This window comes from Calliphora vicina, chromosome 3 (assembly GCF_958450345.1).
Source record: "Calliphora vicina chromosome 3, idCalVici1.1, whole genome shotgun sequence".
NCBI lineage: Eukaryota > Metazoa > Arthropoda > Insecta > Diptera > Calliphoridae > Calliphora > Calliphora vicina.
In genome coordinates, this window is record NC_088782.1 from 126,514,095 (window position 1) to 126,539,216 (window position 25,122).

Below are 25,122 nucleotides of genomic sequence, written 5' to 3' on the forward strand. Positions count from 1 at the left end.
TACAGTTTTAAAACAAAAGTACATTTCCGTTTAAGTAGTTTTGTTATAATTTTGACATTTTGTCACAAAAGTAATTTGTTTCATTCATTTTATAAATTAAGCAATTTCCTTTCTTAATTGCAAACTGTGACCTGCCTTTAGATTTCTTTTATTTGCCTTCTTTAGATCTCTTTTGGTAAATCTATACAAAATAATTTGCATTTATTTTATTCAATTCTTTATAAAATGGACTTTAATTTCTCAATTCGATAGCTTTAAAAACAAACAAATTAAAATACAAACAGAAAATTTACCAAAAAAAAAAAAAATAATTTATACACCTACAAGTATGCTTTGCTTTAAAAACAAATGTAAATGAAACAAATACCATTACATATCTGTAACGCCTGCATTTATAGGTAATTGTAAAGCATACTTTTAGGAATATTTAAATAAATTACAAATTTAATTGAATACGATTTACATTTAATTAAGCACAAAATATGTTATACAACAACAACAGCAGCAACAAAAAATTGTTAAACAAGTTTATGCATAAATTAACAAAAAAAAATGAACTCACGCTCTCACTACCTTTAAAATTGCATTAAAATATTTTCACTGGTGAAGGAGAAAAAAATTGCGAATTTTGCAAGGAAAACAATTTTGTGTAAATGGAAATTTTAACAGGAAATTAATAACGGGACTCTTACGAAAAAACTATTTTACAGCAAAAATGAAAAACTATGTGAGGAATGAAGGAAATAAATAATAAAAAAAACCTTGAACAAAAATTGGTAAAAAAATAGTTTTTTTTTTTGAAAAATGCTTGAAAAAATAGTACTTTCCGTTTAATTTATGTTAACGGTATTTTATGGCGATAAACCAAAAGCAACAACTACAACAATAAAGAGACTGGAAGAGAAAATAATCGCTTGGCAAATAAGGAAGCCAGTTAAATGTATGTTAAAGCGATTTGACAATTAAGCATTTTATACTCTATTTGTTTTTTGCTTTGTATTATTTTCTATACGTTTTTTGTTTTTTGTAAAAAGGAAGAAGATGTAAAAGAAAAAGCTAAAATAATCGTTATCCTTATAATAATAGCATGAATATGTGTTCGAATGTATAAGTAACTGTGTGGACTATGAATGTCTAGTGAACCTTGAAAGGAAACAAACATGACACTGTATATATTTTTGCTTACGGAAATTACTTTAAAAGCGTGAGCCAATAAATAAATGTTAACTCCTTTATATGAGTATAAATATAGAGACAAAAGAATAAATAGCAAAAAACATTAAAGAAACAGGATATAAATAAAAGGGGGGAAATACTTATGGACATAAATAAAATGAGACCATCTGAAAAAGTTTTATTTTAGTGAAAAATCTTATAATATTTAATATTTTTAAAAAGTACTTTTTGCCTAAAAATTACAAAAATATTTAATTTTGAATACAACTTTTTAAAAAAAATTGAACTATGCATAAATTTAGTCATTTTAGATTTAGTACCAAAAAAGTACTATTTTGTTAAAAAATTCTGAAATAATAAATTTTGTGGTTCAATTTGTTTATAAAAATGTTAAAATAAGGCCAGAATCTAGTAATTTTAAATATTTTCTAAAAGTATCAAAAAGTACTATTTTATAAAAAGTACTTTTTGGGCTAAAAAATACTGAATTAAGGAAATTGTAGTCCAATATGTTATGAAAACGCTAAATTAATGAAAAAATGTAGTAATTTTAAATATTTTCAAAAAGTACCTCAATAGTACTTTTTTGTAAAAAGTACTTTTTGGTTAAAAAATACTTTAAAATTTAATTTTGAATACAATTTTTTAAAAAAAATTTAAATATGCAAAAATTTAATCATTTTAGATTTAGTACCAAAAAAGTACTATTTTGTAAAAAGTAGTTTTTTGTTAAAAAATTCTGAAATAATAAATTTTGTGGTTCAATTTGTTTATAAAAATGTTAAATTAATGCCAGAATCCAGTAATTTTAAATATTTTCTAAAAGTACCAAAAACGTACTATTTTGTAAAAAGTACTTTTTGGGCTAAAAAATACTGAATTAAGGAAATTGTAGTCCAATATGTTATGAAAACGCTAAAATAATGAAAAAATCTAGTAATTTCAAATATTTTCTAAAAGTACCAAAAACGTACTATTATGTAAAAAGTACTTTTTGGTTAAAAAATACTTTAATATTTAATTTTAAATACAATTTTTTAAAAAAAATTTAACTATTCAAAAATTTAATCATTTTAAATTTAGTACCAAAAAAGTACTATTTTGTAAAAAGTAGTTTTTTGTTAAAAAATTCTGAAATAATAAATTTTGTAGTTCAATTTGTTTATAAAAATTTTAAATTAATGCCAGAATCCAGTAATTTTAAATATTTTCTAAAAGTACCAAAAAAGTACTATTTTCTAAGGAGTAATTTTCAGCTTAAAAATACTGAAATAATAAATTTATGACCAGTTTGTTCATAAAGGCCAAAATCCAATAATTTTAAATATTTTCTAAAAGTACTATTTTGTACCAAGGTACTTTTTAAATATAAAAATGTTTAAATTATGAAAAAATATTATAATTTTAAATATTTTCAAAAAATACCAAAATAGTACTATTTTGCTAAAAAGTACTTTTTGTTTAAAAATTGCTAAATAAAATATTTATCCCAATTTTTTTTATACAAATTATTAAATTATGCAAAAAATCCTATAATTTTAAATATCTTCCAATACTACAATAAATAGTACTATTTGTAAAAAGTATTTAAAACTACCAAAAAGTACTATTTTATAAAAGGTGCGTTTTTACTAAAATAAATTAACTTTTAAATATAAAAATGTGTAAAAATTATGCAAAAATTCTATAATTTTAAATATTTTCAAAAAGTATCAAAAAAAGTACTATTTTCTAAAAAGTATTTTTTTCAAAAAAATTTTAAAAAAAAATATTTAAACCAATATTTTCATAAAAATTTTTAAATTCTTAAAAAAATTTTGTAATTTTAAATATTTCCAAAAAGTACCATAAATTGTACTATTTTTAAAAACTACTTTTTGCTACTAATTATTTGATAAATTCATAAATAATAAATTTTTAGACCCATTTTTTATAAAAATGTTTATTTAATAGAAATATGTTAAATAGTTTAAAAGGTTGATGTTAAATAGTTTCAAAAGGTACCAAAAATTTAATATTTTTAAAAAAAGTACTTTTTGGAAAAAAAAATACTTACTTAAATACAATTTTCTGTTCAGTGCTTTATGTTTAAATTATGAAAAAATCTTAAAATTTTAAATATTTTTAAAAAATACCATAAATAGTATTATTTTTTAAAAATTTCTTTTTTACTAAAAAATATCGTATGATCGTATGAAAATTGTTAAAACAAGTTTGTAAACTTTGTTAAAAAAGTACTTTTTAAATATAAAATGTTTAAATTATGCAAAAATTCTACAATTTCAAATATTTTCAAAAAGTACCAAAAAAGTACTATTTTCTAAAATGTATTTTTTGCTAAAAAATATTTAAATACAATATTTAAACCAATTTTTTCATAAAATTTTTTTAAATTCTTAAAAAAATTCTATAATTTTAAATATTTTCAAAAAGTACCATAAATAGTACTATTTGTAAAAAGTACTTTTAGCTAAAAATGTTTTACTAAATACTCAAATAATTCATTTTTAGATCCATTTTCTATAAAAATTTTTCTTTAATAGAAAAAATCTAATATATAATATTAAATAGTATCAAAAGGTACCAAAATTTAATATTTCTAAAGTACTTTCTGGCAAAAAAAAAATACTTAAATACAATTTTTAACCCAGTGTTTTATATAGAATATTTAAATTATGTAAAAATCTTAAAATTTTAAATATTTTCAAAAAGTATCAAAAATAGTACTATTTTGTAAAAAATACTATTTTCCAAAAAGTTAAATTTTTAGTACAATTTTTTTATAAAATTGTTTAAATTATATACAAATGGAATAATTTTAAATGTTTTCAAAAAGTACTATTTTGTAAAAGGTAGTATGTAGTAGTATTAAATTTTGTACTTTTTTAAATATTAAAAAATAAGCGATATTTTCATGAATTTAGTTATTTGCAATAAAAAAATAGTTTTTTTTTATAAAAAGTACTTTTTTGAAAATGTACCAAAATAGTATTAAAGTTGGTACTTTTTTTAAATATTAAAAAATAAAAGATCTTTTTATTAATTTTGTTATTTGCAATATAAAAATAAGTTTTTTTTATAAAAAAGTACCTTTTTGAAAATGTACCAAAATAGTACTAAATTTGGTACCTTTTTAAAAATTTTAAAAAATATTAAATTTTTTTATAAATTGAGTTTACTTTTAATAAAAAATTAACTTTTTGAAAAAGTACCAACTTTTTAAAAAAGTACTAAATTTAATACTTTTTTTCAAGTAATTAAAAATGTATTTTTAATAAATTAAGCTAGTTTTTGATAGGAAATTAAAAAAAACCTTTTTTTGCATAAAAGTACCTTTTTCAAAAAGTACCATAAAAACTATTAAACAAGTCCTAGTTGGTCCCCTTAATATTATATATTGTGGCAGTGGCACATTAAAAACTGTTTTATTTTTTTTTTCCAATTCGTTTTCATCTTCCTAAGACACAAATGTTGCAAACAAAAATTCTAGTACATTTTTCTATTCAAGCTTAAAGAAAATTATACAAAAACTCAAAAAAAAGAAGAAAAAACAAAACGATATTTGACACTAAGTTACTTCACTGCCATCCTTTCAAGTATGTCTGACACAAACATAATCTACACTGTCTTCCCCGCCCTCTAGACAACTCACTCCCTTCTAAACAGACAAATATCGTCATCATCATCATCACAGTCATATAGATTTGTTGACATGGCAAGGGGGGAGTGCAGGAAAAAAGGATATTTTTTTGTTCCATATTTATAACCAACAAGGGATGGTATCCTCTTATCACGGCATTGAAAATTAATTTCATATTTTTGCTATTCACAAGAAAAATTAAGAGGCTAAATACAAGGTGTAACTTAGATCAAAGGTTAGAGTTAGCTAATTTCTGTTATACTTCCCTTTTTCCTCATTTTTGTGATAACAAAAGCTGGATTCAAAGATTGTACACGTTTTATTTGGTATAAAGAGACTTTTTTTCTTTCTTTCTATATTTTTTGTTTGTATATCTTGGTCTGGCTTCTTTTATTACCCCCAGCTAATGGTTTAGGGCAAATGGCAATAGTAGTATAAACCTTTTATTAGATTAAATACAAAAGCAACAATACCAACGACAAAAATGACGACAACAGTAAGGACCATTACAACTACAAAAACTATACAAAGAAAAGCAGCAACAATAATATCCTTTCTACAATGATACATTATTTGGATTCTATTTGTATTTTTATTTATTTTGTATTTTCGAAATAAAAATTTTAGTATGCCAGGAGACAACAACACTTCTTTAAATAAACGACGATGACTGTGACTGTGTCATCTAAATCACACAGGGAGATATAGATTTTAGAAACATACACTCAGCTAACAATAAATATCTTTAACACTTTGAACTTTTAATGTGATTGCTTAACGAAGAAAAAACTAAAATAATGGAACATATCGAAAGGAAATGATGATTTAAAAGGAAATCTACAAAAAAATAAAATATAGATTAAACAAAAATTTATAGATTTAAAAGAAACGTATTCAAAAATGTTTACAGCACTTTAAAATTCACATTGTAATGCGAAAAGTATATTTAATCTGCATCGTTATAGATAGCGAAGTCGATATAGCCAGGTTCGTCTTTCCGTCTGTGTGTTGAAATCAACATTCCGTAGCCCCCAAATAACTTACATACATGATTCATACGACGATATATCCGTTATATCCGGTTTGGTTGCTATTTAAAATCGAAAAAATCGGCCCATAAATGGCTAAGATATAAAACTGGGACAACCTCGATTTTTTTTACCTATTTTTTAAAATATATATGTATCTGAATAATTAAGTCATTAATATAGACAATATGGATATCTAATGATAGATATTTCCAAGACCTTTGTAATGACGTATCTAACGACATAGTAAATTGGACCTACAATGGGTCAAAATAGCGGAAAATATTTTTTAAACCGTATTTTTTTCATCAAAAAATAATTTTTTTTATCATAAAATTTTATGATTAAAAAACTTAAGAAAAAATTATTTAAAAAAAAAAATTGTTTAAAATAAAATTCCCATACAATTTTTTCTCTAATAAATAAAAAAAAATTAAATTTTTTAAATATCGGTACCTAAAAATATTTAAAATTTTTATTTTAAAGTATTCGCAACTGCCGAAATAGCTCACTTACTTGCTTTTTGTCTAGCCTTTGTCAAGCCTTTGTCTAGTCTCTGTCTAGTCTTTGTCTAGTCTTTGTCTAGTCTTTGTCTAGTCTTTGTCTAGTCTTTGTCTAGTCTTTGTCTAGTCTTTGTCTAGTCTTTGTCTAGTCTTAGTCTTAGTCTTAGTCTTAGTCTTAGTCTTAGTCTTAGTCTTAGTCTTAGTCTTAGTCTTAGTCTTAGTCTTAGTCTTAGTCTTAGTCTTAGTCTTAGTCTTAGTCTTAGTCTTAGTCTTAGTCTTAGTCTTAGTCTTAGTCTTAGTCTTAGTCTTAGTCTTAGTCTTAGTCTTAGTCTTAGTCTTAGTCTTAGTCTTAGTCTTAGTCTTAGTCTTAGTCTTAGTCTTAGTCTTAGTCTTAGTCTTAGTCTTAGTCTTAGTCTTAGTCTTAGTCTTAGTCTTAGTCTTAGTCTTAGTCTTAGTCTTAGTCTTAGTCTTAGTCTTAGTCTTAGTCTTAGTCTTAGTCTTAGTCTTAGTCTTAGTCTTAGTCTTAGTCTTAGTCTTAGTCTTAGTCTTAGTCTTAGTCTTAGTCTTAGTCTTAGTCTTAGTCTTAGTCTTAGTCTTAGTCTTAGTCTTAGTCTTAGTCTTAGTCTTAGTCTTAGTCTTAGTCTTAGTCTTAGTCTTAGTCTTAGTCTTAGTCTTAGTCTTAGTCTTAGTCGTAGTCTTAGGGTTAGTCTTATGCCTTGTCTTATGTCTTGTCTTATGTCTTGTCTTATGTCTTGTCTTATGTCTTGTCTTATGTCTTGTCTTATGTCTTGTCTTATGTCTTGTCTTATGTCTTGTCTTATGTCTTGTCTTATGTCTTGTCTTATGTCTTGTCTTATGTCTTGTATTATGTCTTGTCTTATGTCTTGTCTTATGTCTTGTCTTATGTCTTGTCTTATGTCTTGTCTTATGTCTTGTCTTATGTCTTGTCTTATGTCTTGTCTTATGTCTTGTCTTATGTCTTGTCTTATGTCTTGTCTTATGTCTTGTCTTATGTCTTGTCTTATGTCTTGTCTTATGTCTTGTCTTATGTCTTGTCTTATGTCTTGTATTATGTCTTGTCTTATGTCTTGTCTTATGTCTTGTCTTATGTCTTGTCTTATGTCTTGTCTTATGTCTTGTCTTATGTCTTGTCTTATGTCTTGTCTTATGTCTTGTCTTATGTCTTGTCTTATGTCTTGTCTTATGTCTTGTCTTATGTCTTGCCTTATGTCTTGTCTTATGTCTTGTCTTATGTCTTGTCTTATGTCTTGTCTTATGTCTTGTCTTATGTCTTGTCTTATGTCTTGTCTTATGTCTTGTCTTATGTCTTGTATTATGTCTTGTCTTATGTCTTGTCTTATGTCTTGTCTTATGTCTTGTCTTATGTCTTGCCTTATGTCTTGCCTTATGTCTTGTCTTATGTCTTGTCTTATGTCTTGTCTTATGTCTTGTCTTATGTCTTATGTCTTGTCTTAGTTTTTGTCTGGTCTTTATTTAGTCTTCGTCTAGTCGTATGTGTTTTTTGTAGAAAGTACTTTTTAAAAAGTATTTTCTTGTAAAAAGTACCTTATTTCTGAAAACCAATTCCTTTTAATCTCAAAATTATTATAGAGTTAAAAGTCACTTATCTTTGTTAGACTTTTTCTGTATTTTTATTCTTTATTAGCGTTGACCAACTTTTCTCGCGGTAATTTCCTGTCTTGCTCTCTGTGGGCTTCATAATTAGCACCGGAATCTTGGCGCAACAGAAATATTTAATTCCTTTAACACATTATTTGCTTTCTGCTCTCCGTCTGTGGGTCTGTCTTACCTACTTTATTTCATTCATTCGGTTGACTCCATAAACCATTGTTAATTAAATTCACAGTTTGTCTTCTATTTGTGTTTTATCTACATCTACCGCAGTTACTTACTCATACATACAAGAGCAAAATTTTTATCGTTCTTCTTTTCAATTCAATTTTTTTCCTTGTCCTTGCATTAGCTCTGTCCTCCCTTTGCCGCAGTAGATGGCTTGGCAAAAAGGATGTCGTCTACAAATGTATTTGTTTTGTTTTTGAATGAGAATGAAAATGAAAAAAACATGTAAAAATATAAATGTCTCGAGATAAAAATCTATTCTTGTTTTGTTTTTTTTTCTGTTTAACTCACTGGATTTGCTTGTACTCTATCTCTATCTGTGTGTTATGCTCTCTTCTTGGCTGAATGACTGGCTGGTAGCAATTAAACATGTAAAACGTAAAAGCCACTAATGATACAGATATAATACCACCAACTCCTCTGCATAACCAATAAATTCAAAAGCACACTCACACACATACACACACTCATACACACAAACACAATTTACTAAACTAACACATACTCAGGATTACACACACACACAAATACACTTTGCTGCTTTTCTAACACATCCCAGCAAACCGAAACCATTAATGTTTTGGTTTACTGGCAAATGATAATGGTCCTTCGTTCCTTTATTATGTTTGTATGCAGATGTGTTGGTGTGTGTCTGAGTGTATGTGTGTCGTTGTGTTGTTGATATTAGTGGGTTTTGTTATTTGTATGTGTAAATGAATGACTGACTGAGATATGTTTGTGTTTAAAGAAAAAAGTATTTTATATTTGTATTTGGCGTGCTTTGACTAAAATTATTTAATCTTTGGGTTGTTGTTTAATGTTTTTCTTGCTTCATTTTCTTGTTTTGTGTTTTTTTTTCTAGCTTTTATTTAAAAAATTCTTTAGTGAAAAATTAATGTTTTTGAAATTTTATTATTTCTTGTTTTTGTCTCAATATTTTTGGCTGGTTTTGGAATGTTTTTCTTTAAGAATAATTCTAGTCGTAGTCATAGTCGTGCATAATTCTACATATTAAACTGTTTTAAAATTCTGTGTCTGTTATTGTTTTGCAACCGAATTTGGCTACATCCTGATAATGTTTAATAAAGCCTGACTAAATAGGGTACAATTATATTGGGGTATTTAATTTATGATTAAAAAGGAATATAATGTGAATAATTTTAGTTAATGAATTAGAATTTTTTAGTTTTTTTATTTACAAATTTTGAGTTTTTAATAATAAAATTCGAACTTATTTTCAAAACTTCAAAAATAAATCTGAAAATTTAATTTTTAATAATAAATTATTATTTGCTAATTTTTTTTAGAAATTTTATGAATTTTTGGGAATTTTCGAAAATTCGAAGTTAATTTCGAAATTTCAAAATTAAGCAAAAATAATTTATTTTTTGTTAAGTTCGCATATTTTATTAAAGTTCTAACTAGTACAGATCATTTCTATTAAAAATCACGTGTTTTTATAAATGTTCGAAAATTCGAACTTAATTTCGAAAATTAAAAATTTGAAATTTTAGCAAAAATTATTTATTTTTGTTAAATTCGCTTATATTATTAACTATTTTTTTTATAATTTCTATTAAAATCAAGCTTTTTTTAAATGTTCGAAAATTCGAAATTAATTTCGAAAACTAAACATTTGTTTTAGAATAATAATTTTTGTGTTATTTTAAACAAAATATATTAGAAAATTAATTTTTTTAACTTAATTATGTTATTTTTGTAAAAAATCTGAATGTTCGAAAATTCGAACTTGATTTCGAAAATTTAAAATTTGTGGGAAAAAGTTAGAAAATAAATTTTAAGGTTTTTTTGTGGATATAATTTAAACATTAAAATTTTTCGGCTCGAAGGACCATTTGCACAAAGACCATTTAACCATTTTTCAAATATTTTGGGCTGTAGGAATGGATGAATTTTCAATTAGAAAATAAACAATAGAGTTAATTTTTCTCTTATATTTAAATATTTAAGTAAATTTGAAGCTGCGAAGGACCATTTTTGATAATGCTACATTGAAGCCAACTAAAAGTATTAAATTAATGAAGAATTGTGTTTGTGTTATTTTAATACTATTTTTCATGTTTCAGATGAATTTTCTTGATCTAAATTGAATTTAAACATTTTTAGTTTGAAGGACCATTTTTATGAAAATTTTTTATTTTAACGTTTTTGTGATTTCAAGAGCTTTACATGAAGTTGAAAATGATTTTTTAAGCAATAAATTACATTTTAATCAAGAATATGGTTAATTCTTTTTTGTCATTTTAAAAGTGTTATGGAAATTTTTAGGTTCGAAGGACCATTTTTGAAAATTTTATTAAAGCAAATTAAATTAACAAAAAATTGTGATTTTGATTTTGTTATACTAATGATATTTTTGTATGTTTCTGATGATTTTAATTGCATTTGCAAATTTTCAGTTAGAAGGACCATTTTTGCGAAAATTTATGTTTTAAAAATTTTGTTGTTTTTAAAGCTTTATTTTAAGTCTAAACGATTTTAGAAGCAATAAATAACATTTTAATCAATAATATGTTTAATTCTTAAAAATTAAAATAGAAGAATTTTTAGAATGTTCGAAAACATTAACTTAATTTCGAAATTGAAATTTTAACAATTTAATTAAGTTTAGAATAATTTTAATGCTGTTTTATTACAAGTGAAAAGAATAGCGTTAAATGCCCAAGTATTTAAAAATGCAGAATAACCTGCATTTTTAACTTGTTTTTTCTATTCCTAAATTTTTCCCAAAATAGATTTTTGTTTATCACAGATATTTTGATTTATTTTATTAAATAATGCATAATTAATTTCATTTTACTGGTTTGGTTTCTTTTCATCAACAATATCTTTCCACTAACTACCACCAATTTATGTCTGTCTGTCTATAGATCTAACCAGTTTTATGATTCAATTCATTTGTAATAGTGACCAAAGTCATAAAATAAATTTGTATTTATCGTTGATTATATTATATTTCTTGCTGTATTATTAAAACATATATTATCAGTTCCCTTTGCAATTTTAAATCATTGTCTTGTAATAACAATTTGCAATAATATATGGAGAGAGAGACAAAAATATAGTATCTAGTAATAATAATAACACTCGTTTCAGTTTGTTATTTTAATGGCCAAATGGTTGTTGGTCTCACACACTCTGTCAGTCCCTAAAGAGGAAATAAAAAATAACAAGAAATGAAAAAAAAAACATAAAAATAAAAAGAATTATTGTCATATAACATTAGATGTTATAAAACACTTGTGAAGTTTCATATAAATGCTGTAATATCTGTAAGAAATTTAAGTATTTCTTGCCTTATTTAAAGACCTCTGAGTGTATTGTTCTGTACTTGTCTGGGCAAAAATGTAATCTACTCGTATGTGTTACACATTTAGTAAAATGTTGTTGTCATAGTTGCAATTGTATTTTGTCGTTGTCAACGTCATCGTCGTCATCATATTATTACTTGTTTCTATTTTAATTTATGACCAACAATAAAACTCTGAGTTGTTGCAGTTCGTAATGGTCAATCAATAAAATAATGTTTATTTCTTTTAGTTATTTTTCTGGGAAAAATTCTATATAAAAAATGGTTATTAGAAAAAAAGGGTAATATAATACAGACTCTAGCTGTATCAGTGCCCAACTCAATAATGCAGTAAAATAAAACTACTTTTCATATATTGTACAAAAACAAAACTACATACATAATAAGAAATAAATAGAAATAAGTGTTGAATTTAAACAATTTAGACAAAGTGTTAAAATAGGGTTTAACTATTATGTATTTAAATGTTTGATGCAACTTAAGGAGAAGTTGCATCAAACGTAACAAAATTTCAAGGAGTAATTGTGGATTACATTAAAATCTTTGAAATATATTTCAATAAATAAAGAAAATTTCTTTGTTTTTAGATAAAGAAAAATCGAGAGATTTTGAGTCAATTTTCGAAATAAAGTTCAAATTTTCGAACATAATTAAAGAATAAAGTTAAATTGCTTCAAATATTATTGATTTTAATTAAATAATTCAAAAAATTAACATTTTTAAAAAAATTTTGAAATTTCGAATTTAAGTTCGAATTTTCGAATATTCTCGAAATGTTAGTTATTTCTCGTAAAATTTTATTTAAAAACGTTTTTAATGAAATAAATACAAAAATTAAAATTTTGAGACAATTTTTTAAATTTCGAAATTAAGTTCGAATTTTCGAACATTCTTAAAATGTTAAAAAATAGTGTGAATTCACTTAAAAATTTATTTTATATTGATTTTAATTAAGAAATCCAAAAAATTAAGATTTTTAAAAAAATGTTGAAATTTCGAATTTAAGTTCGAATTTTCGAACATTATAAAATTGTTAGATAATAGCGTTACTTCGCTTTAAAATTTATATAAAAACATTTTTAATCAAATAAACACAAAAATTAAGATTTTCAGAAAATTTTTTAAATTTCGAAATTAATTTCGAATTTTCGAACATTGTTAAATAATAGCGTTACTTTGTCAAAAATTTGTATAAAACACTTTTAATTAAATAATGACAAAAAGTAACATTTAGAGATTTTAATTAAGAAATCCAAAATATTACGATTTTTAAAAAAATTTTGAAATTTCGAAATTATGTTCGAATTTTCGAACATTATCAAAATCGTTTAAAATTTTATTTAAAAACATTTTTAATCAAATAAGCACAAACAATCACATTTTGAGACAATTCTTTAAATTTCGAAATTATGTTCGAATTTTCGAACATTCTTAAAATGCTAAAAAATAGTGTGAATTTACTTAAAAATTTATTTTATATTGATTTTACTTAAATAATCCAAAAATTTAAGATTTTTTTTTTTTTAAATTAAATTTCGAAATTAAATTCGAATTTTCGAACATTTGCAAAATGTTCTATAATAGCTATACTTCGCTTTAAAATTTATATAAAAACATTTTTAATGAAATAAATACAAAAATTAAAATTTTGAGACAATTTTTTAAATTTCGAAATTAAGTTCGAATTTTCGAACATTCTTAAAATCGTTTAAAATTTTCTTTAAAAACATTTTTAATCAAATAAGCAGAAACAATCACATTTTGAGACAATTTTTTTTAATTTCGAAATTAAGTTCGAATTTTCGAACATTCTCAAAATCTTAGAAATACAGTTATTTCACATAAAAATTTATATATAAAACACTTTTAATCAAATAAGCACAAAAATAAACATTTTCAGATTTTTTTTTTAATTTCGAAATTAAGTTCGAATTTTCGAACATTCAGATTTTTTACAAAAATAGCATGATTAGCAAAAAATTTATTTTCTAAAGTATATTATTTAAAAAAAACACATATTAACAATCTAAGAGAAATTTTGAATTTTCGAAATTAAGTTCGAATTTTCGAAGAGTGAGATTTTTGATTAAATTTTATTTTTTGAGAATTTTTAATTTAATTTTTATATGTAATTCTTTTCTTTAAGCAAAAAACATTTAAATTGTATTCGATTTTAATTAAAAAATCCGCAATAAATTAGTCCTTAATTTAAACTTTTTTCCTGGCCTTGTTCAAAATATTTTGCCAAATATTCTATGACCTTGTCGATATAAATTTCAATTGCTTGTATAATTTATATTGTTCATAAATTTCTTTTATTTTTTTTTGTGTCTTTTGGCTTGTTTTCTACTAATTTATTCTAACTTTTTTTTTTTGTTTGGTTTATTTGTTTATTTAAAAGCTTACAAAAATAAAACATTCCAAATTATTTGTTTGCTACGTTTTCAGGTGATTCTTAAATTAAGGTTCAGTGGCGTAATTTAATTTATGTTTGGCAATATTTCTTTTATTTAATTTTGTGGTGTTTGCTAACTTTTTTCTATATTTTTTCAATTATTCAGTTATGGATAAATTAGTCGATATAGCTGTGTCCGTCTTTCCGTCTGTATGTTGAAATCAACTTAACAAAGGCCCCGAATATTTTACATACACGATTGATACCTCAATATATCCGCTATAGACCAACTTAAACTAATATTTAAAAATTGAGAAAATCGGTCCACAAATGGCTAAGATATAAAGAAAAAACCTCAACTACCTCGATTTTTCACAAAATTATTTTTCACCAAAATTTTAAGATTTAGTTTTTATATGATAAATTCCCAATTTAATTATTGTTATTTTTTTTCCACAAATTTTTTTTTTTCAAAATTTTTTTTTCAAAATTTTTTTCCCAAAAAATCCAAATACTTTGGTGAAGGGTAGATAATATTCTTTACAGCCGAATATAGCTCTCTTACTTGTTTTTTATTTTGCTTATAAATATTCTTTGTTGGTTTTTTTTGTGGCTGGCTGGCAAGTGGTTTCAGCTCAGCTGTTTCTTGTTTACATTTGAGTCTAGTTATTCTTTTTAAATTGTGTATTTTTTTTTGCAAGCTAATTTTAATTTTTTGTGTTATTTACCAGTCATTTAGATAAATAAATGATTATGGAGACACTGAGAGAAATAATTAAGAAAATTAAAAAAATAAAAAAAATATTTTAATCTAAATTTTCGAACTTAAGTTTGAAAATCTTTTAAAATTTTATTTGAATTTTTTTTTCAAAACTTTTTAAGTTTTTTTTCTTGCAGTGTACAATTCATGTTTCTATTTTTTTTACATATTATTTTCTTATACCAACACAATACAACAACCTGTTCTACTGTGTGATTACTTAATTTTTTTTTTCAGATTTCTATAAACACTTTTGTTTTAAGCCCCATAATAATAATAATAAAAAATAAATTGAGTGCTTTTACGTTTTATTATTTAAAGTCGTATCGTAAACTCGTACACACAGTATAAATCTAAAGTTAAACAATCAGCCAACAAACTGTTTAGCTGCTCGTAACAAAAGCTAACAGAGACGCGTTTTATTATATGTTAAGCTGCGCAGGCGCTTTTGTTTAAAACCAAGTCTCTCCCCTTTACGCTCCTCTCTTCTCTTCATGGTGTGTTTGTATGCTTAGTGTGTAAATTTTTGAAACAGCCAGCTGTTGCTTGCTTGTGTTTTAGATTTGTAATTGAATTGCATTTTAAAGTTAGCTTAATCTTTGCTTGACTGCGCTTGACCTTGTAACTGAATGCTGTTTTAGTTAGAATTATTTTTTTTTGCTTAATATTTAATTTTTTTATTTCTAAATTTTTGTGTTTTTTTTTTTTTGGTTTGATTTTGTGAAATTTTTTTTCATAATTTATTTATTTATTGTTGCCACACACAAGTTTGTTTAATTATTATTTGTAATTATATTTCTAAAATTTGTTTAAGATTTTCATAAGAGATTTAGTTAATTGTTTGCTTGTTTTATTAACAAGAGCGTTTTAAGTTTAAAAAGACAAAATAAGGGTTATATGTCAAGTTTTATAAAGAAAAAATTTAAAATTTTTTTATTGCTTTTAAACAAAAAAAAAAATACATTAAATTTATATTAATTGCTTAATATATTTTATTATTTCTTTGCAGATTAGCTGAAAATTGAATTTATTGTTTTAAAAAAGTAAGTTCATAATTAAGAGTTAAATTAAATTTTTATTTTATTTGACCACAGTTCTCAAAAACCTGCAGAAATGTATAAAAATTACTCCAAATTCTTTTAAATTATAGTATTAATACACAGAAGACAATTTTCTTCATTTTTAGCCATTTTTAACAATGTTCGAAAATTCGAACTTAATTTCGAAATTACTAAAAATGCTGGAAAATGCCTTTAAATTAATTTATTTTATATAAAAACATGTTTCTCTTAATTTTTGTATAATTTTGAGAAATTTTTTTAGAAAAACTATTTTTCGAAAATTCGAACTTAATTTCGAAATTGCAGAAATGTATAAAAATTACTCCAAATTCTTTTAAATTATGTTATTAATACACAGAAGTAAATTTTCTTCAATTTTAGCCATTTTTAACAATGTTCGAAAATTCGAACTTAATTTCGAAATTACTAAAAATGGTGGAAAATGCCTGTAAATTAATTTCTTTTATATAAAAACATGTTTTTCTTAATTTTTGTTTAATTTTGAGAAATTGTTTTCGAAAAACTATTTTTCGAAAATTCGAATTTAATTTCGAAATTGCGGAAATGTATAAAAATTACATGAAAATCTTGTAAGTTGTGTTATAAATACACAAGAGAAAATTTTCTGGAGTAAGTGTCTTCATTTTAGCCATTTTTAACAATGTTCGAAAATTCGAACTTAATTTCGAAATTACTAAAAATGGTGGAAAATGCCTTTAAGTTAATTTCTTTTATATAAAAACATGTTTCTCTTAATTTTTGTTTAATTTTGAGGAATTTTTTTCGAAAATTCGAACTTAGTTTCGAAATTGCGGAAATGTATAAAAATTACATGAAATTCTTGTAAGTTATGTTATAAATACACAAGAGAAAATTTTCTGGAGTAAGTGTCTTCATTTTAGCCATGTTTGCAATGTTCGAAAATTCGAACTTAATTTCGAAATTTATAAAAATAGTAGAAAATGCCTTTAAACCAATTATTGTATAAATAAATCATATTTAGAATATGTTTTTTTATATTTTTCATGAATTTTAGGAATGTTCGAAAATTCGAACTTAATTTCGAAATTACTAAAAATGCTGGAAAATGCCTTTAAATTAATTTATTTTATATAAAAACAGGTTTCTTTTAATTTTTATATATTTTTGAGAAATTTTTTTAGAAAAACTATTTTTCGAAAATTCGAACTTAATTTCGAAATTGAGGAAATGTATAAAAATTGTACAAAATTGTTGTAATTTATGTTATGAATACAAAAGCGACAATTTTCTTTAGTAAGTGTCTTCATTTTAGACATTTTGAACAATGTTCGAAAATTCGAACTTAATTTCGAAATTACTAAAAATGGTGGAAAATGCCTTTAAGTTAATTTCTTTTATATAAAAACATGTTTCTCTTAATTTTTGTTTAATTTTGAGGAATTTTTTTCGAAAAACTATTTTTCGAAAATTCGAACTTAGTTTCGAAATTGCGGAAATGTATAAAAATTACATGAAATTCTTGTAAGTTATGTTATAAATACACAAGAGAAAATTTTCTGGAGTAAGTTTCTTCATTTTAGCCATGTTTATTTAGCAATGTTCGAAAATTCGAACTTAATTTCGAAATTTATAAAAATATTAGAAAATGCCTTTAAACCAATTATTGTATAAATAAATCATATTTAGAATATGTTTTTTTATATTTTTCATGAATTATACTAAAATGCTGGAAAATGCCTTTAAAATGCTGGAAAATGCCTTTAAATTAATTTATTTTATATAAAAACAGGTTTCTTTTAATTTTTATATATTTTTGAGAATTTTTTTTAGAAAAACCATTTTTCGAAAATTCGAACTTAATTTCGAAATTGAGGAAATGTATAAAAATTGTACAAAATTGTTGTAATTTATGTTATGAATACAAAAGCGACAATTTTCTTTAGTAAGTGTCTTCATTTTAGACATTTTGAACAATGTTCGAAAATTCGAACTTAATTTCGAAATTACTAAAAACAGCAGAAAATGCTTCTAAACCAATTATTGTATAAGAAATCATATATCCCATAATTTTTTTATATTTTTTAGGAATTTTAGTAATGTTCGAAAATTCGAACTTAATTTCGAAATTGCGGAAATGTATATAATTACATGAAATTCTTGTAATTTTATAATTTTAATACAAATAGACAATATTCTAGTTGAAATCTCTTCATTTAAGAGATTTTTCTCAGTGTTCGAAAATTCGAAGTTAATTTCGAAATTGGGGAAATGTAAAAAATTACATAAAATTCTTGTAATTTATGTTTTAAATACAAATGATACAATTTTGTGGCATAAATCACTTAATTTAAGACATTTTTATCAATGTTCGAAAATTCGAACTTAATTTCGAACATTTTTAAAGGCCGGAAAATGACTTTAAATTTAATTATGAATGAAAAAGCATGCTATTCATTAGTTTTATATATAATTTTAAGCAGTTTTAAGAATTTTCGAAAATTCGAACTTAATTTCGAAATTCCGGAAATGTTTAAAAATTACATGGACTTCTTGTAATTTATAATTTTAATACAAATGAGACAATTTTCTAGTTTAAATCTGTTAATGTAAGAGACTTTTCTCTATTTTCGAAAATTCGATCTTGATTTCGAAATAATTGTTCATTATTTTTCGTATTTCACTTTAATTTTTTTAGTAATTTAAATTCAGATTATAGCCATGATTGACATATTTCATAAATTTTTGTTAAATTAAATAGATTTATTCTTTTTTTTTATCAAAACTATGTCATTTATTTTCTCATTTTGTTGTATTTTTATGTGATTATATTTATTTTTTTTTCATATTTTTGTTTCTGACACTTGTGTCATATTTTTGAATAGAACTTAAATCAAATCCTTTGACACTTATGACAAACTAACTGATTGTGTTGGTTATTTATATTTGTATTTTGTTGTTGTTGTTATTATACAACTTTTAATAACAACAAACAACTTTAAATGACTTAAATAGAAAATCTCTTCCAAAAATCTCTCTTACATGCACATATTGACTGTCACATATAAAGATATAAAGCTGTGTAAATCTAATTGTAATTTAAAGTTTTCTTTTTTTTGTCCTAAAAAGTATTATACTCAAATTTAGGTAAATATTGTTTTAAATAAATACATACATTCACAAACTATATAAAGTGATTTTAAAATATTTATTTAGTTTTAAATATGAGTGTGTGTGTGTGTATGTAGGAAGGAGTAAGCATGATGTCCTGTCCTGGTATTATTGAATATTTAATAACATTATTTTAAACAATAAGGATTATTAAACATTTGTAAATGTATTTATTGTGTTTACTTGCTATTGTGTGTTTCAGAAACTGAAACTTATAATTCTATTATAAATCTAAACAATTTCAAAATTTTAAGAAGATGTTGTTAGTTTTATTATTCAAAGAATATTATTATGATTAAATAAATATTTGTTGTTGCAAAATAATGTTCATGAGTTATGGAAATGTGAAAGAGCAAACAATTTGATAATGTGCCATGTGCTAGATTAAACATTAATTATGTGTGTGTGTTTCAAATGATAGAAAAGAGATAGTAATCAAAGAATGGCATGTGGCACACAAAGACCTTTATGAAATTCTATTTAACATAAACAAATATTGTTAAAATATTTGGAAATTTAATTAAAAGTCAAATAAATAGTGTTGTGTAACAAAGATAAAATAATTTTCCTTTAAAATTATAATTTCTGAGGTAAAAGAAAATTCGAAATTACTAAAACTGGTGAAAAAATGCATTTAAATTCATTTTTTAAAGTAGAAATATGTTTTACTTAAGTTTTTTAGCATTTTTCAAAATTTTTGGAAAGTTCGAAAATTCGAACTTAATTTCGAAATTACTGAAATTGATAAAAAATACATTTAAATTAATTTTTTCAAGAAGAAATATGTTTTACATAAGCTTTTTAGTATTTTTCAAAAATTTCTGGAAGTTCGAAAATTCGAACTTAATTTCGAAAATTTTAAAATGTATGAAAATTCCTTAAAAAGTTTAATATTTATGATATTAGCACAATTTCTAGTGAAAATATCTTAATATAAGCCAATTTTAACAATGATCGAAAATTCGAACTTAATTTCGAAAATTTTAAAATATATGAAAATTCCTTGAATAGCTAAATATTTATATTAATATTACAATTAGGACAATTTCTGGTGAAAATATCTTAATAGAGGTAAATTTTGTCTGTGTTCGAAAATTCGAACTTAATTTCGAAGTTTGTAAAAACTACAAAAATATAAAAAAAAATTACCTGAAATTCTTCTAATTCAACTAATTAATATAAATCAGGCAATTTTCAAAATTTAACACAGTTTTATTAATGTTCGAAAATTCGAAATTACTGAAATTGATGAAAAATACTTTCGAATAAATTTTCTATCGAATAAATATGTTTGCCATTAACTTTATTATATTTTTGAGAAAATTTACGAAAGTTCGAAAATTCGAACTTAATTTCGAAAATTTTAAAATGTATGAAAATTCCCTGAAAAGCTTAATATTTATGATATTAATACAATTGGGACAATTTCTAGTGAAAATATCTTAATATAAGCCGATTTTGTGTATGTTCGAAAATTCGAACTTAATTTCGAAGTTTGTAAAATTACAAAAATATAAAAAAATTACCTGAAATTCTTCTAATTAACTAATTAATATAAATCAGACAAGTTTCTAATAAAAATTTCTAAATTTAACACAGTTTTATCAATGTTCGAAAATTCGAAATTACTGAAAATATCAAAAATTATTTTTTAATGAAATAGTACTGAATAGTACTTTTAGGAAAGTTCGAAAATTCGAACTTAATTTCGAAAAATTTTAAAACCCGGAAAGTTACTTCAAATTGAATTTTAAATGAAAATGAGAAATATCATTTGTTTTGTATATTTTTTAAGCAATTTTAAGGATGTTCGAAAATTGGAACTCAATTTCGAAATTGCTAAATGTGAAGAAAATGCATAAAAATGCCTTGAAATGCTTTTAATTTATGTTATTAATATTAAGAAGACAGTTTTCTGATATAAATTCCTTAATTTAAGAAATTTTTGAATGTTCGAAAATTCGAACTTAATTTCGAAAAATTTTAAATGCCAGAAAATAATTTCAAATTTAATTTTAAATGAAAAAACTAGTTTTTCATTAGTTTTCTATATTATTTTAAGCAATTTTAAGGATGTTCGAAAATTCGAACTTATTTCGAAATTGCTAAAATGTACAAAAAATCCTTAAAATGCTTTTAATTTGTGTTACTAATATAAAGGTGACGGTTTTCTTATATAAATCCCTTAATTTAAGTAATTTTTTCAATGTTCGAAAATTCGAACTTAATTTCGAAAAATTTTAAAAGCCGGAAAGTGACTTAAAATTTAATTTTTAATGAAAAAATATGTTTTTCATTAGTTTTGTATATTATTTCAGACAATTTAAAGGATGTTCGAAAATTCGAACTTAATTTCGAAATTGCTAAAAGTGCAGAAAATGCACAAAAATTCCTTAAAATGCTTTTAATTTGTGTTACTAATATAAAGGAGACGGTTTTCTGATACAAATCCCTTAATTTAAGTAATTTTTTCAATGTTCGAAAATTAGAACTTAATTTCGAAAAATTTTAAAAGCCGGAAAGTGACTTAAAATTTAATTTTAAATGAAAAAAACTAGTTTTTCAATAGTTTTGTTCAATTTTTAAGCAATTTTAAGGATGTTAGAAAATTCGAACTTAATTTCGAAATTGCTAAAATGCACAAAAAATCCTTAAAATACTTTTATTTTGTGTTACTAATATAAAGGAGACGGTTTTCTGATATAAATCCCTTAACTTAAGTAATTTTTTCAATGTTCGAAAATTCGAACTTAATTTCGAAAAATTTTAAAAGCCGGAAAGTGACTTAAAATTTAATTTTTAATGAAAAAATATGTTTTTCATTAGTTTTGTATTTGTTTAAGCAATTTTAATGATTTTCGAAAATTCGAACTTAATTTCGAAATTGCTAAAAGTGCAGAAAATGCACAAAAAATTCCTTAAAATGCTTTTAATTTGTGTTACTAATATAAATTTTTTCAATGTTCGAAAATTCAGCTTAATTTCGAAAAATTTTAAAAGCCTGAAAATTTCTTCAAATTAAATTTTTAATGAAAAAAATGTTTTTAATTACTGTTGTATAATTTTTTAAGCAATTTTAATAATTTTCGAAAATTCGAACTTAATTTCGAAATTTTCGAAAAAGCCCAAAAATCATTTAAAATGTTCCGAATCTGTTTTTAATATGTTCTTGATTGTAACCAAAGGTTTTTAAATTAAATATCATTATTTGCCTCATTCGTGTTAATGTTCGAAAATTCGGACTTAATTTCGAAAAATTTTAAATGCCGGAAAATTACTTTAAATTAAGTTTTTAATGAAGAGACATGTTTTTCCATAGGTTTATATATTATTTTAAGCCATTTTAAGGATGTTCGAAAATTCGACCTTAATTTCGAAATTTTCGAAAATGCCTAAAAATAATATAAAATGTTCCTAATATGCATTTGATTGTAACCAAGGGTTTTTAAATTAAATTTCATAATTTGCGTCATTCATGTCGATGTTCGAAAATTCGAATTTAATTTCGAAAATGTCAAAATTATTTATAATTGATTTTTTTCAATATATTGTTTATTTTAATATTGATTTTATTAATATTTTTTAAGCAAAAAAAAATTTAAAGAATTTTTTAAATTTTAAAAATACTATTTTTTTATTTCCCAATTAACATGATTGAATTTTTAGTTTAATTGCTAGCTTCTGCATTTAATTAACACTTATTTTTAATTAGCTCATTAATTATTTGTTATCTAATTATTAGTATAACTTATTAACTTAATAACTATGATTATAAAGCCATTTTCAATTTAAATTCAAACAATCTTCAACAGGTAAAAAATAAATAAATAATTTGCATTTGAATTATTCCTACGATAAAAAACATAAAGTCATTCTAAAAAAAGGGCTTATTAAATTGGATTTTTTTTAAAGCTTAGTATTTGATTACAATTTCTAAAAAAAATTATGAAACTTTTTTTGCTTTGCATCAAAACATTGAAATTGATTTAAATGTTAATTTGATGAGGCATAACAAATAACAAAGATGGTTTGTTTGCAAAATTTATGCCATTATTAATTTATGCCATAATTGGTAAATTATTTATTTATATTTAAACATAATTTTTTATTTATTGTTTGCGTCTACAAAAACGCACACAAAAAACACGACACATAATTTACATTTTAATTCAATACAATTCAATTACAATGAAAATGATTATATTGACCGTAAATTGTGGAGTATTGATTGTTTTTAATTTATTTAATTTAAAGTTACAAAAATTAAATCCAATTCAATGTCGCTCTATATTCTTTTTTTTTGTTTTGTTTCATAATTTATTTATGTGTTATTTTATTAAATTTATATGCTAATTATGCTTAATGTATTTATTGTAGCAACTTAAATTGTTTTAAATTAAATGGTAAAATAGAAATTGCCAGCAGAAATTTAATAAAATTACATTATAATAGAAAAAATTTTACAAAATAATTTTTGCTTAAAAAAATTTAACACTTTGTAGTTACTTTTTATTATGGACAGCTTATTAATTGTATATAGTGGATTATTTTTTAAAATATTTAAAGTCTTTTTATTGCTACCAAGTTTATTTGTTAGGAAAATCTGTAATAATAAAAAAGTTATTAAGATTTCAATTATTTTAGAGCATAATTAATATTAATCATACGCATAGTGGGCCATTTAAAATAAAAATAATTATTATTGTATAACTTATGAAATATTAAAGCGATTGTTATAAAATTTGGTATTGAAGTAGAAGAGTGTTTAGGCTTTGGGCACATAATGTAGCAAGATTTCCTTATATATCACAAAGGGATCTACAGTGGGTCAAAGTCAAAATTTTTTCTGAAAAAAGTTTTCTTACAAAATTATTTTTAAAATGCCAGAATTTCCAAAAAAATTTAAAAACTAAATTGCTATTAATAAAATCTTAGCACATAAGTTTAGATTTCTCAAGAAAAGATCAAATATTTTCCAAACAAAAAAAATTTTTTCTCCCAAAATTTTTTTAAAATAAATGTTTGCATCACAGTTAGCCCAAGCATTTCTTAATGGACTCAAAATCTAAGTTTCCCTTCATAGCTAATGTAAGTGCTGGTTCACACACGTCAAGTTTACTTGAGCAAGTCTTGAGTTTATAGCAGAAAGAGGAAGAAAATCTTTCCAATCTCCTCTCCTTTATTCTCTTGCTCAAGTAAAATTGTGTGAACCAGCACTTACAAACTTAAAATTTCAACTATGTCTTGAACACAACTAATTGCAACATCTTTAATAACAAACTTTAATATTTTTTTTTTATATAAATTTGATTTCAACATTTTTCAGCTTAAATTAAATTGTCTTTATCTAAATGTTGTGGATTCAATTTATGTTTTCTTAATACCCTAAAATCTTCTTAATATTTTGTTGTTTAATGTAAAACAATATGTTTGGTAGTTGAAAAGTTATGAAGATTTATTCAAGGAAACTTTTGAATTAATATTAATCATACGCCTAGTGTTTCTCTCAAACTCAATATAATCAAAGTTCTGTAACTTAAACATGGCTAGATCAATTAATATGAAACTTTATATGTTAATAGAAGAACACTTAAGGCTTTATAATATGATTACAAAAGTATCTTATATTGAAAGGTTTAAGGTGTAACAAACAGTTATAAATAGCAATTTTTTTTTAGGAAATTAATTTACTATACAGAATTTAACAATAAAGCAATATTTTTTGTATAAGTTTTCATGTCTTTAAACTTAAAGCTAAACAAAATAAAATCTGTTATTATTCTTTTATGAACAAAGTGACACCCTAATTTACATATAATCCAAATTTGTTCATTTGTATTCATTCATCCACCAAATTATACAACTGACAGCCCTTTTTGTTTAACCGCTTTTTGTCTTTGTTTGTGTGGAATTTTTGCTAAATAATTATCTCTAAAATGTCTTTTGTTCAAATGCACATGAAAACGATTAAAATGATGTTGGGTTTTTTTTTTTGTTGAAAATAAACTAAAATTACAAAGCATACAGATATACAAAAACATATAGCCAGAACATAAAACAGCTATACATAATACAATGAACAAAAACAACGAAAAATACCAAAAATACACAAAGAAAATTTTTGGAGTAATAAACATTTGTTATTTGTAATCAAAATAATCATAATAATAAAGTATACTTTTTTGCTGCTGCTGTGTAAATGAAAATTATGAAAATAC

At 23.1% G+C, this 25,122-nt stretch overlaps 2 protein-coding genes across 6 annotated transcripts in view; both read left to right on the top strand.

Annotated features, from left to right (window-relative positions):
* Positions 1–25,122, top strand: part of LOC135953082 (Ig-like and fibronectin type-III domain-containing protein 2) — a 273,456-nt gene that overhangs the window by 100,746 nt on the left and 147,588 nt on the right. For all 4 annotated transcript variants that reach the window (XM_065502747.1, XM_065502744.1, XM_065502746.1 and 1 more), the window contains one exon: positions 15,703–15,736. The gene's annotated coding sequence lies outside the window, so the exon portion shown is untranslated. The remainder of the gene's footprint in view (positions 1–15,702; positions 15,737–25,122) is intronic.
* The window catches only part of DCX-EMAP (Doublecortin-domain-containing echinoderm-microtubule-associated protein), a 487,657-nt gene that overhangs the window by 100,732 nt on the left and 361,803 nt on the right, over positions 1–25,122 (top strand). The gene's annotated exons all lie outside the window — the stretch shown is intronic.